Source organism: Rhinolophus sinicus, linkage group LG15 (genome assembly GCF_036562045.2).
Source record: "Rhinolophus sinicus isolate RSC01 linkage group LG15, ASM3656204v1, whole genome shotgun sequence".
In the NCBI taxonomy this organism is placed as follows: domain Eukaryota; kingdom Metazoa; phylum Chordata; class Mammalia; order Chiroptera; family Rhinolophidae; genus Rhinolophus; species Rhinolophus sinicus.
In genome coordinates, this window is record NC_133764.1 from 11,345,707 (window position 1) to 11,360,127 (window position 14,421).

The following is a 14,421-nucleotide window of genomic DNA, read 5'->3' on the forward strand; positions in this document are numbered from 1 at the left end:
TTTGTCTTCCTAACGTTTTGGGTTTAGCTTGCCAGTCTTTTTCTTAAGGCATCAAGTTTGGTTATTGATTGGGATCTTTCTTCTTTTTCCATATAGGTGTTTATAGCTATAAATTTCCCTCTGAACACGGACTAGATTCCAGGGTTCAGAAAAAGTTGACTCTGACAGTTTTTTGCCAGTTTATTGGTTATTTTGTGGAGGAGATAGAGCCCTGGAATTCCCTACTCTGCCATTTTGGGGGACATAACTCCTATTAAAATTCATCTAAAACCAACATTTATAAATTGTATGATCTGGACTGAACAACTCACTGCAGAACGAAGCCTTGCATTTGGAGCCCTCTCTCCTACCTTTCTAGCGGGATCTTCAAATGATCCAACTGAGTCTCTCCACAATCCTTTTGCTCCAGCCAATGCAAGTCAGCTGCTGTTGTCCAAACAACGTCTAGACCTTAGTAGTTCCTTTACCCAAGCTAATCTCTTTTCCCAGAAGCCATCCACACCAAATTTCCCTGTTAAAACCTCACCACCCTTCAAGACATAGCTCAAAGGCTGTCCAGCAGACCCCTCCCTCTTCTCTTCCCAATAGCACAACGTCTCTAACCAACATGTTGCCTCAGTTGGAGTTATTTTTGTCTTTGTATCAGCCTGGGTTTTAGCAGAAAATATATAACAACTGAAAGGGCTTAACTAAAGGGAATTTCCAAGACAGGACAAACCAACAAACATTTGTTGAGCACCTACCATATATGTGCAAAACTTTTAGTAGAAGCTTTGAAAGAGAAAGCTTCCTCTTATAAGAGTTTGTTCCTAAGCACTAAAAAAGCCCTTAATCCTTGCTTTACGACTTTAATTTGTTCCTGAAAACCTGTTGCTAAATTTAAAAATTCCCATTACTTTAAAAAATTAAATTAATTGGGGTGCCATTCGTTAATTTGAATGGTAAAATTATAATGAATTTCATCCCAATCCAAGATACCCAAATATTTTTCACAAGTACAAAAATGTACTAACCAAACAATGGGAACACATTTATATAAGCAGTAAATAAAAGTTTGAAAGCAAATAAGTACAGTTTGCACATAAATTTAAATATAATGAAGGCCAAAGAAGAGAAGAGTTGATAGTGGGTGGTGCTAGCAGAGGGAAGATGCTGAATTTAACTTCCAGGTGGGCATTCAACATCACATGATAATTTTCTATTCCTTGAGACTTGGACAAAAAAAGAAAAGATTAACATGACAGTGCTTCAAAACACGTGAAAATAGCACACAGGTATAACAGACTGAAGATTTGTAGATATGCTACCTCCTCATTGCTCTCTCTTAGACTTTAAAGATTAAGCAAAATTATTTAGGTTCATCCAAATACAGTGCAGAATTTAAATTTTCTCTATACAATATTCTTTAACTAGAAATTGTTTTGTTGACTAAATTACTAAGTGGTTCTTTACCTGAAACCATAATATCAAAATACTGCTTCTTTTAAAAAACCCACAAAATATTACTTCTTATAGCATATTAATTTACAATGTTTTTGAGTAGACAAGTCATCACACCAAAAGTAACATATATATATATATGTATATTAAAAAGAAGCTATTCAAAAAGTGTTGTAACTTCTCAGAAGCTGTTATGATGTAAACTATTATGTGAACAAATGTTTTGTAAGGTAAATTTGTGTAGGAAACAAGACTTGCTGGTTATTCCCCACCTGCCTAGCCTCCCAGCCTAATGAATTCTCCATCTTTTTCTGTCTTGCTCTGTGTGCTACTGTGTTTCCCCGAAAATAAGACCTAGCCGGACCATCAGCTCTAATGTGTCTTTTGGAGCAAAAATTAATATAAGACCCTGTCATGCAGGGTGTCATGCGGGGTCTTTGGTCCCGCTCCCCACCTAAGAACGTAGGACATAGTGAAGCCAAAAAGGAACACCCACAGAGCCACAGATAGGGGACTCATACCACTATAGTCTCACTGGTGGCTGGGTTAGAGACACAGGAAGCAGGAGCCACACTGTCTGCAACCTGCCATCCACTTCTGTCTGCCAACCAACCCCACTTGCTAGCTGCAATCCTCTGTGCTAACTGCAATCCGCTCTTGCTAGCTCAGCCACCATCCTCTTGCTAGCCTCCATTTACTGATAGCGTAGTCACAGCAGTTATATTAGTAACCAATGGCTCACTGGTTACAGCTGACGGGCAACTAGCCACAGCCGATGGCCATCCAATCACAGTTGATGGCCATTTACTACCTGAGCCAGCACCTTTCCACGCGAGGGGAGAGCCTGGAAACTGCACTCCTAGCTCTGTCCCCACAGACCCAGTCTTATTTTAATATAAGACCCAGTCTTTATAATATTATAATATAATATAATATAATATAATATAATATAATATAATATAATATAATTAATGTAATGTAATATAATATAATATAAAATAATACCGTGTCTTATATTAATTCTTGCTCCAAAAGATGCATTAGAGCTGATGGCCCAGCTAGGTCTTATTTTCGGGGAAACACGGTAGGAGGCTAACTGCCACATACAGACTGCATAACTGAAGTACCCTTGCCTTCTGACTTCCTACTGGGTTTTGTCAATGGGAAGCACCTGCAGGAGATAAAAAGTTGGGAGGGAAGGACCTGGGTATTTATCTCACCTTCTATCCCCAACTGCCCTGCCTCACTGTGGTTCTGGAGATGGTTGCTTCTGTTCTGGGGCCACAGCTCCTCTTGGGCAGCTCCTTTTCCATGGGTCTCTCCAGGCTTCGGTAACATCTTTTCTCCCCTTCTTGTGATGGAATTGGCTCCCTGTTGCTGGTTCCTGGATGCTTCACCATCCTTGTTGATTCCATTAATCCTGCCCATTAATTTAATTTTAAAAAGTAATGGGAATTTTTTAATTTAGTAAAAGGATTTTCAGGAACAAATTAAAGTCTTTAAAGAAGGATTAGGTGCCTTTTTAGTGCTTTGGAACAAACTCTTATAAACCTTTGTCATCAACAGTTTCTACTAAAAGTTTTGCACATGTCTGGTAGGTGCTCTACAAATGTTTGTTGGTTTGTCCTGTCTTGAATGACATCCATTCAACTGTAAGCTCCTTGGTGGTGGCAGAGACCAGGTCTCACTTCATCATTGCCTCCCAGTGACTAACTGTGGGGACAGAGCCAGGAGTACAGGTTCCAGGCTCTCGGCCTCACGTGGAAAGGTGCTGGCTCGGGTAGTAAATGGCCATCAACTGTGATTGGATGGCCATCAGCTGTGGCTAGTTGGCCGTCAGTTGTAACCAGTGAGCCATTGGCCACTAATATAACTTCTGTGGCTACGCTAGCAAGAAAATGGGGGCTAGCAAGAAGATGGTGGCTGAGCTAGCAAGAGCGGATTGCAGTTAGCATGGCGGGTTACGGATCGTGTAGCTCCTGCTTCCTATGTCTCCAACCCAGCCACCAGCGAGACTATAGTGGTGTGACTCCCCTATGTATGGCTCCGTGGGTGTTCCTTTTTGGCCTCACCCTATCCTGCGTTCATATGTGGGGAGCGGGAGCTGAGACCCCACAGGCCGCCCCGCACGACACTAGCACAGGGACAGTAAATAGTAGGCACTCAATACATATGTATTAAATGAATGAACATAGGGTTGGATTTGGGCTGCTATTGTCTAATCTACTTCCATGCATTGGAGAGATGTTTATTGCTTTTATTCATCATGGTTGTGTAATCAACCTAACCAGTAGGTGAAGATCGCTAGGATCCAAATAGAATCTTACCCAGGGACATACACCTGATAAGTGCAGGATCCAGGATTTGAACCTAAGTTGTGCAAGTCCAGAGCCTATGTTCTTAACCACCACACTCTACTGAGATCCTGTAATGGAGCCTCTGAGCCCATCAAGTAATTCACTCCTCCTTCGGATTTAAAATATCTATTTGGTCACTCGTGGGTTTTTTTAATGAACTCTTTTATGTATTTATTTACTTTTAGTTTCAGGTGTACAAAACAGTGTAATAGACATTTACACCCCTCATAACGTGATAACCCCCTCCCCCAATCTGTTGCCCCTCTGACATCATATAGCTCTGTTACAATTCCATTGACTCTATTCGCTATGCTGTACTCCACATCCCGTGGGGGGGGGGGGAATGTATATATATTTAATTATAGTTGACTAGTTGACATTCAATATTATTCAGCTTCAACTTCAGGTGTATAGCACAGTGGTCAGACATCTATACCATCCATGAAGTGTTCTCCCTAATAAGACAAGTGCCCATCTGATCCCCTACAAAATCTTTACAACATTGTTGATTATATTATCCAAACTGTATTTCATATCCCCATGGCTATATTGTGACTACTAATTTGTACTTTCTAATCCCTTTACCTTCTCCCCGCCCCATCCCATGAAGCAACCCTCAGTTTTTTTCCCCCTATATCTCTGAGTCTATTTCTGTTCTGTTTGTTCATTTATTCTGTTCTTTAAATTCCACATATAAGTGAGATCATATGGTATTTGTCTTTCTCCATCTGACTTATTTCACTTAGCATAATGTTCTCTAGGAAGCAAAAGAAAAAATTAACATGTGGGATCACATCAAACTAAAAAGTTTTTTACAACAAAGGAAACCATCAATAAAACAAAAAGGCATCCTACTGAATGGGAGAAGATATTTGCCAACAATACATCTGATAAGGGGTTAATATCCAAAATTTATTTTAAAAAAAATTCATACAACTCAATACCAAAAAAACCAAACAACCCAATTAAAAAATGGGCAGAGGACATGAAGAGACATTCTCTAAAGAGGGCATACAGATGGCCAACAAACATGAAAAAATGTTCAACATCACTAATCATTAGAGAAATGCAAATAAAAACCACAACGAGATACCACCTCATCCCGAGCAGAATGCCTATCATCAATAAATCAACAAACAACAAGTGCTGGCGAGGATGTAATGAAGTATTTTTAAAAAACACAAGAATTCATAAAATACTTGCACAATGTTGGTGTCATCATTTTTTTTAGGATTGCGATCACTAGGTGAGAGTCCCCAGTCCATCCATAACCCTCAGAAAGAGAACACGGGCCCTTCTGGTCACCATTGTTTTATCCACAGTCCCTGAGCCCCTTTATGGGCTGGAGAGAGGAAGTGTTCCAAAGTTCTTAGGCCAGCACTGAGGTCTCTACACTTTGCCCATTTCTCTTGGTTTCATGGGCACTGGGTAGTTCTACCATCCAGTACTGCCTGGTAGCCAGCAGGTGGCGCGCAAGACTCAAAGTTGGCTAAACGTGGTGGGGGCGGGACCAAAATTTGCCAGTATTTTCTGAAGGTGGAGAACAAATAACCAAAAAGAGGTTGTCTCGATTCCTTCCCCTACCCCCTCCATCTCCGTCCCTTCCATCACTAGGTACAGAGAGTCAGTCCATGTCAATGTAACCAGGTCTTTGAGTCGCAATTTTGGAGTACAAATCATTTTGATGAAAACAGGTCTTCTATTTAAGTGGGTTAGGCTGAGGCAAGCCTCGCTCCAGTGTCAGGATCACTGACCCCAGAGCCCATCCCAAGTCTGCAGGGTCACGGAGAGAGGAGCTTTAGGGTGGCCTCCAGTGTTCAAGACCAGAATCTTTACAAAGATGGTGCTCTGGTACAGCCCCATTGAGCCCTCAATATCTGTGCCCTGTAGCCAGCATGCTCCTTCTGTCCATTCTGAATGCTACCAGCTGCCCTGGGTGAACAAGTGGGATAGAGGGTGGACTCCAGGGGCCTGGGGAAGAAGGATGCAGCTGGGACCAGGACTCTTTGGAGGACAGAGCCAGCAGATGGGTTATAAATGAACCCTACAGCAGTGACCACAGCCCAGCTTAGAAGCTTCCAGAAAGGCCTTGCATCCCTCCTGTCATGTGGGGCGGCCTGTGGGGTCTCTGGTCCCGCTCCCCACATAAGAACGCAGGATATGGTGAGGCCAAAAAGGAACACCCACGGAGCCATAGGTAGGGGAGTCATACCACTATGGTCTCACTGGAGGCTGGGCCCACCGGACGTGCGACCTGCTGTCCGCCTTTCCGCCAACTGACCGACGACTCTCCTCCACTCTGTTCCTCTACTCTCTTCCGCTCTCCTCGGCTCTCCTCGGCTCCTCGGCAATCCTCGGCAATCCTTGGCTCTCCTCCGTAGCCTCAGCAGTTATACTAGCGGCCAATCGGCTAACCGGCCACAACCGACGGCCAATCAGCCACAGCTGACGGCCATCCACTACCCGAGCCAGCACCTTTCCACGTGAGGCCGAGAACCTGTAAACTACTTTCTGGGGCTCTGTCCCCACACCTCCCTTTTTCTCATCTTCTGCCTGGAGTTTGGCGGGCCCCTTGCTCCCTAGGGAGCTGAGACAGAGAGGCCTTTCCCTGTGTGCATGCTGCAACTTGCACATAAATGCCTGGAAGCCTACAGAGTAGGGAAATCAACCAAACTCATTCAGGGAGAAAAAGACACTGTTTCTTTCCTTCTCTCATTAAATATTTTCTGAGTACCTATTATATATCTGGCCCTTGGCTAAGCCTTACATGTTGGCTTAGGAATGTGGAGGGAGAGACCCAAAAAAAAGTGAAAAATATATGACCTCTGGAATTCATAGTAGGAGGGCTTGACACGGATGGGAAAAAGTCAACCTCAGGTACTCACAAAGGTGGGTGCAAAATATGGAACACACAAGAGGTTTTGGTTCCTTCTGTCTGTTAGGTCCAGGGAATGTTCCACGTAGAAGAGACCCACAACCTAACTCTGTTCCCAGAGACACAGGGAAAAGCAAGTACAAAGGCAAAGAAGCGTGAAACAATTCATCTGGACAGGGTGATATAGGGCAAATAATTCAAGGATGATTAGGTGCCCTACTCAAGTGGTTCACCACAGAGACGAGGCATAATATGCCATCTGCCTCAGGGGAATTGCTCCTTAACTGAGAAGAAAGAGACTCAAGCCCAAGGAATGGTGGAAGTTCAGGCACCAAGAGTGTGTGTGTCCATGGCCCAAGGTCAGGCTGACCAGGCATATTGGATAGAGAGAACTCTGCCTTTTTTTCTTGCCCTTATTGTTCTCCCCAGGTCACAAATGCCTCTATTTAGCTCACTAGTTAAGGATGAAACTGCCTCGAAACTAACATTGTGCACTGTCGTGGCATGGCTTTGGACTCTGATGCCCAATGGCTTCCTCTCCTCTCAAATCCCGGCACTGGAGTAGCACTGCATTTCTCTGGTTCCTAGCCTCTGTTTCTTGGCTTCATCTGGAGCTTAGTACCCAGAAAGCCGTGTTTCTGCCACTGCCTACCTGAGCCAAGCTGGGTGTCCAGAGCACCAGCATCCCATTCTCTGGGGTCACCCCTGGAACTGAATCACGACGGCCAATGGATGACTATCTTTGCCTAGTTTTTTCACATAGGTTCTAACCAGTTTAGGTCAAGAAGGCAGATCCAGGGTGGAAGAAGGAATGTCTGAATGCTCTCCCCACATGCCTTGACTGCTGGAAGCCCCAGTGCTCCGGAGTGGTTCAGTTTTATCTCTGAATACTCTAGGTACTTCCCCCAGTGAGTGCTGTTGAATCCCCCACCCTCTGTCTCTTCATCTGCATTGCCAATGGGAAGTGGATTGAAGGTTCTCACCCAGGATAGCCAGGGAACCCAGGTGTGCTCATCCGGGTGTACTATAGCCATTGCTACAACAGCTCCCCCAGGTGTTGCCTTTGAGCAGTCCCTGATGCTAAGGGTAAGTGAAGCCTGCCCAGTGCCTGGGAAGCTTTGTGAGGCTACAGAGCACTGCCCAGGGAGCTCTACCCCAGCCTGAAAGAAAAAGCCCTAAGGATACACTGGGACTAGGAGAGGGAAAAGGGTTGAGGGATGTCTCTGGCTGAGTAATCAATTAAGCAAACAAACTTATACACTGTATTTAATATTTTCAACACCATTCAGAATCACTTTTTATTTGGCTGAAGGAGGAGGATGAATCTTAAATTGTTCATCTTAAACGTTCAAGACAAACTGGGCTGCTATTGGTATTGGCATAAGAAACAAACAGATCAGCAAAACAGAATAGAATACAGAAAAAAATAGAGAGAAAAATTTAGACTATGATCAAGGAAATCACGTTTGTGCAGAAAGAATGAACCAAGCAATAAGAGGATTTGGGATAATTCACTATCCAATATTTCATAGGATTAGATTCCTACATGACACCATACCCCAAAATAAATTCAATATGAATTTAAAAAACAAAGCATCAAAACAAACTATACAATATTAGCAAAAATATAAAACCACCACTTTTATACTTTCAGGTACTATGAACGATCCTCCAACTACAATAAAACAAACGTACTTTTAAAATATTTCTTGGCTCAAAAAGGAAGGGAAATCACTAAGTATTGGTAGGGAAGCTGACACGTGAATTGTTCCAGTAAGTAAATGACCAAGCAGACTTTGCATGGACCAAATGGCTATTCTAGAACTAGAACCTATTCATTAATTTTGTTTAACCTCAACAAATTAGGACTAGTAAACAATTTCCTCAAACTGATATAGAGCACCTTCAAAATCTCTGCAGTTAATATCATACTCAATAATGAAAAATTGAAATGGTTCCCCCTGAAACTGGGAACAAAACAAGGATGCCCATTTTCACCACTTTCATTCAAAATTTTACTGGAAGTTCTAGCCATTTCACGAAGACTAAAGTAAGTAAGTAAATAAAATTAAAATACAAGAAAGTAATAAATCTATTTCTAGTTGCAGATGGTATGATTGTTCCCACAGAAAATTTCAAGGAATCTACAAAACAACTTATAGAACTAATACAATAATTTGGTAAGATCATAAGATATAAAATTACTATACAAAAATCAATTGTAGTCTTATACACTAGAAATAAACAGTTGGAAATAAATTTTTAAACACAATTTTATTTACAATAGTGCCAAAAAAACAAAAACATAAAACACCTAGGATTAAATGAAACAAAAGTCATCCAAAACCTCTGCATTGAAAACCACAAAACATTACTGAGAGAAATTAAAGAAAATCCAAATAAATAGAGAAAAATACCATGTTCATGGACCAAAAGACTCAATAATGTTAAAATGGCAATACTCCCCTAAATTAATCTATAGATTCTATATAATTTCAATCAAAATTCTAACGGACTGTCTTTGTAGAAATATACCAATGTATTCTAAACTTTATATGGAAATGTAAAGGACCTAGAATAATCAAAACAATTTTTTTTTGAATTTTTATTAATTTATTTGAGCCAAACTTATGACATACGCTGGGGAGCAAGATCTCTAATGCTCCCAGTCAAAACAATTTTACAAGGAAGAAAGTTGCAGAACTTACCTTACTGATTTCTTTATTTATTATAAAGTTGCACTCATCAAAAGTGTTGCTGTTGGAATTCCACTCCCAGGTATCTATCTGGAGAAATCCAAAACTCTAATTCAAAAAAATTTATGCACCCCTATGTTTACTGCAGCACTATCCACAATAGTCAAGACATGGAAACAACCAAAATGCCCATTGGTAGACGACTGGATTAAGAAACTGTGGTACATTTATACAATGGAGTATTACGCAGCCATAAAGAAGAAAGAAATCTTACCATTTGCAACATGGATGGACCTAGAGAACATTATGTTAAGTGAAATAAGTCAGACAGAGAAAGACAAATCCATATGATCTCACTTATATGTGGAATCTAAAGAAAAGAATAAATGAATGAACTAATCAGAAACAGTCTCAGAGACATAGAGGAAAAACTGAGGTTTGCTAGATGGGGGGGTGGTGATAAGGGGGACGGTGAGGGGATTAGAAAGCACAGTCAGTAACCACATGATTGCCACGGGGATACGAAAGTCAATTTGGGTAATGTAATCAATAATGTTGTAAAGATTTTGTAGGGCATCCTATGGACACTTGTCTCATTAGGGAGACCACCTCAGGGATGATGTAGATGCCTGATCACTGCATTGTACACCTGAAGCTGAAACTGAACAATAATGAATGCCAACTATAATTTTAAATATTTATATATACATATATATATTTACAAGAAGTGGAGTACAGCATTAGGAATAGAGACAGTGAAAATGTAATGGCTGTGTACAATGTCAGAGAGATAGAGGATGGGGGGAGGGGTTGTCACTGTGTGAGGGATATAAATGATAAATGTCTAATTATTACATTGTTTTGTGCACCTGAAACTAATAAAATATTTTTAAAAAGTGTTGCTATTGGTGAAAATATGGTAATATAGATCAGAACAGAGCATTCCAAAATAGACCCACACATACATAGCAAATTAATTTTCAACAAAGGTGCCAAGGCAACTCAACTGGAAAAGAATGATCCAGATAATATTGGATTTTTTGGAGAAAAAAATAACATCAACCTTTATATCATATATACATGCAAAAGAAATTCAAAATGAATTATAGGCCTAAATGTAAATTCTAAAACTATAAAACTTCTGCAGGGAAACAGGAGAAAATCTTTTTCTGGAGACAGGAAAAGATTTCTTATCTAGAACACAAAAAGAATGAAATAATTTTTAAAACTTGATAAATTGGACTTCATCAAAATTTGAAACTCTTGTTCTTCAGAAGACACCATTAAGAAGAGAAAATGCAAAGTGGAGAAAACATTTGCAATAAATATATCAATCAAAGGACTTGTATCCAGAATATGTAAAGAATCCTTACTACTAAATAATAATAAGACAAACTTCTCCATTTTTAAAATGGGCAAAAAATCTAAACAGACACTTCGCACAGGACAATACGAGGTCTGACAGTTAAGTTCACGAACTCATTGCAACAATGTTGCTAACCTTTTTTTTTAATCAGAGGGATTATTCATTATGAATTTTTACCAACTGGACAAAGAGTTAATCAAGTTCACTATTTAGAAGTGCTGAAAATGCTGTGTGAAAAGGTTAGACGACCTGAACTTTTTGCCAACAATTCATGGCTCTTGCATCACGACAATGCACCAGCTCACACGGCACTGTCTGTGAGGGAGTTTTTAGCCAGTAAACAAATAACTGTATTGGAACACCCTTCCTACTCACCTGATCTGGCCCCCAATGACTTCTTTCTTTATATAGATAAAGAAGGAAGATAAAGAAAGGAAAACATTTTGATGACATTCAGGACATCAAGGGTAATATGATGACAGCTCTGATGGCCATTCCAGAAAGAGTTCCAAAATTGCTTTGAAGGGTGGACTAGGTGCTGGTGTTGGTGCATAGCTTCCCCGGGGCAGTGCTTCAAAGGTGACCATAGTGATACTCAGCAGTGAGGTATGTAGCACTTTTTCTAGGATGAGTTTGCTAACTTAATTGTCAGACCTCAAATAAAAATGGCCAGTAAATACATAAAAAGATGCTCGATATCACTGGCCCCTACACAGCCATGATTGACCAAAATTAAAAAGACTCACCATACTAAGTGTTGGGAAGGATGGGAGCTCCCACACACTGTTAGTGGAACGTAAGATGGTGCAAGAGCTTTGGAAAATCGTTGGCAGTTTCTAAAAAAGTAAAACATATACTACCACAAAATCCAATCATTCCACTCCTAGGAATTTACCCAAAAGAAACAAAAATGTATATCCACACAAAGATTTGTACATGAAGCTTTATGTGTCCACAACAGCTTTACCTGTAACAGCCAAAATCTAGAAATAACACAAATGGCTATCATCCACAGATTGTGGCATATCCACACAAAGGAATACTCTCCCACAGAAAAAAGAAACCAAAAGTATGCAATAACATGGATGAATCTCAAATTCATTATGCTAAGTGAAAGAAGCTAGACAAAAACAAGAGTACACATTGCATTAGTCCATTCATATAAAATCCTGTAATATGCAAACTAATTTATCACAGAAAGCAGATGACTGATTGCCCGGGAACAGAAATGGACGAAGGGCTTCGTTGCGAAAGGACACAAGAAACGTTTTGGGGACAATGGAAAGGTTCATCAACTCAATTGTAGTGATGGCTTCATGGACATGAACATATGTCAAAAAAATCCATTTCCACACTCTAAATACATGCAGGTTACTGTACTTTAATTTTAATTCAATCAAGTTATACTTAAAGAGTGGGAAATTTTTTTACAAGAAAAACAATAGACTATTAAACTGGCCAAAATAAACATATCCACAGAAAGATATCAATTTCTATTCAAAAGAGCCCTGTCGGTTATCACTGGATTATTATATAACAATTTAATGATTATGTTAGTGTACCATGAGTCGTAGATACCAAAACTGTTAAGTGGAGTTTCTCTGAGACCTGAACATGATTTCAGGGCTTCCTTCAGGGTAAAGATTGAGAGGAGCTACTTTATGTTAGAAAAAATTAAAATTAATAATGTATTTTTTGTGAGGGATATAAATGATAAACATCTAAGTATTACTTTGTCTTGTGTACCTGAAATTAATACAAAAAAAATAATGTATTTTTTTTTCATTAAGGGTAATATTGGGGGACATATATATAGGAGCTTCAGGGAGTTGGTCATGTTTTCTTTCTTGTCCTGGGCTGTTGCTGTATGATTTTCTCTTGGTGATTATCCAATGAACAGTACACTATGTTTTGTGCACTTTTTATGGGTGTTATATGTCAATCTTAGAAGCTTACGATAAAAAAATATTTTGCCCCCAACCAGCCTAAATCCTTGGAGCCATCCTCTGGGCCTTCTCTATTCCTAATCCTGCTGACATCCAAGTCCTGTCAATTCTGTCTTGGTAGTATTTCTCACATCTTTCTCTCTAGTCTCACAGACACCTCTGTGCAAGGTCGCTTGCTCAGTAACACAGGACTGAGATCGGCAGAGAAAGGAGCAGCCAGTCAGACAAGAAAGGAGCTCTGTGACGTGCAGTAGTGAGGGTTGGAGAAGTTTGCTAGAGGATAGGTCTGCTCGGGGTCTTAAGAAGCTGATCTCATTACTTTTCTAGCCACGACCCCTCCAGCGCATGAATCCCTTTATCCCAGTTGCAATGTCACACCTTTATATTCGCTTGAATATACTGTACAGAAACAACCTACCATGTAACTTAAACTGCATTTACCAATATTCTGCTCCATGTAAATCCACTCCCACCTTTGGGCCTTTGCCCACGCTTGGTTTCCTGCCAGGAGCACTCCACCCCACCCTCCATAAGTTTAAACCAAACTTATCCTTTAAGGGCTAGGGCAAGGCTGGCGTGGGGATATGGCAAACGGAGTGGGGTCCAGGCAGCTGGGCTCACTCAGGCTTGCATCCCACTCCCCTGCCCATGACAAAAGAGCAGGTAGACACCCAGAAGTTTTGGTATGTGGAAACAGAAAAGTTAAAATCCTACACTCTTTCACTCAGCCTTAGTTGGAAATTGCAATAAGTCAAAGGCTTCAGTCACAATGGGCAGTTGAATGAGGTACCTTGAAAAGAATGCAAAGGCTCAACACAAAGGATCTGAAAGAACCATGCACCGAGCTAGCGATTATGTTTTGTTGGATAAGAGCAAAGTCTAGAAAATATTTCCAGACTTTACCTTGAAAACACTAAGAATATAAACAATAACCAGATTGGGATGAAGGTTCCTTCTTGTCAGATGTGTACTTATTCTGGAGGTTTCTTTGCAAGAATTTATTTCCCTTGAGCCATCCTGACAAGGGCTTATTGTTATCTCTTCTGTTCCACAATCCTTAATCTTGAGTCTATGCTTGCTCTATTCTCAATAATTGAATATAATTTCCATTTACTGATACATATTTGCTATCAGAAAATATATTTGTTAGAATATACCTGTTGTAAGAAATTGGTTTACTCCCCTAAAATAATGTAGGTCGCTATGGCCTCACTTTTTATTTTGTAACTTCACTGGAACTTAAGGGACGTGGTTTCATGTTTTAGAGAACATCAAGTCCATGTCTCTTGGTTTTCTCCCTACAAGCCAGGTTGTAATAAACCTGTGGCTCTACCAGATTCATTTCCAGAAAGTAATGGGATTCGAAGTTTTCTCTGTCAGGCACTGAGGAGGAAAGCCCTCAAAATGAGAGTATCCAGCAAGGAAACACTAATGATGGTGTGACCTTCAAGGAAAAGAGGGTGTGGCCTCCAAGGAGAAGGGGATGCCTCTGTGTTTGACTTCTGGGACCCTGTCATACCCTTACTTGAAATCGAAAGAAAGAGAGAGAGAGAGAAGGGGGGGAGAGAGGGATGGATGGAGGGAGGGAGGGAAATAAAGAAGGAAGGAAGAACGGAAGGAAGGAAGGAAGGAAGGAAGGAAGGAAGGAAGGAAGGAAGGAAGGCAGGCAATTGTTCCTTGTTCCATGGTTGTTTCTTAAAGGTCAAGTCTAATTTTCTGACATAAAGCATGTTCTTCATGA